The sequence below is a fragment of the Protomyctophum bolini genome, assembly GCF_963924005.1.
Source record: "Protomyctophum bolini genome assembly, chromosome: 6".
NCBI lineage: Eukaryota > Metazoa > Chordata > Actinopteri > Myctophiformes > Myctophidae > Protomyctophum > Protomyctophum bolini.
Window position 1 is genome coordinate 5,409,624 of NC_137867.1, and position 342 is coordinate 5,409,965.

The following is a 342-nucleotide window of genomic DNA, read 5'->3' on the forward strand; positions in this document are numbered from 1 at the left end:
TGTTTGACAGTGTCTACATACAAGCTCAACGCATCACATCATGATGTATTTTGAGCTTGTACGTCTGCTTTTTGTTATTATTATTGTTGTGCAGTCATAAAATTTGGAAATAACTGGATTATTTGCACTTGGCACAAGGTCCTACATGTAATGATGAGGAGTATGGTAGTGGACGAGAAGGAGACATATCAGAACGAGCATGTGATCCTGGCCAGGTTGGAAAAATACGCGTCAAATGTCTCAGTGGACAATGGAAACTTCTGGAGGATAGTTGTATTGTAAAAGAAATAGCAGAACTTCTGACTGAATCCCAGGTAAAATAAGCTTTTTTTTAATCTTTAT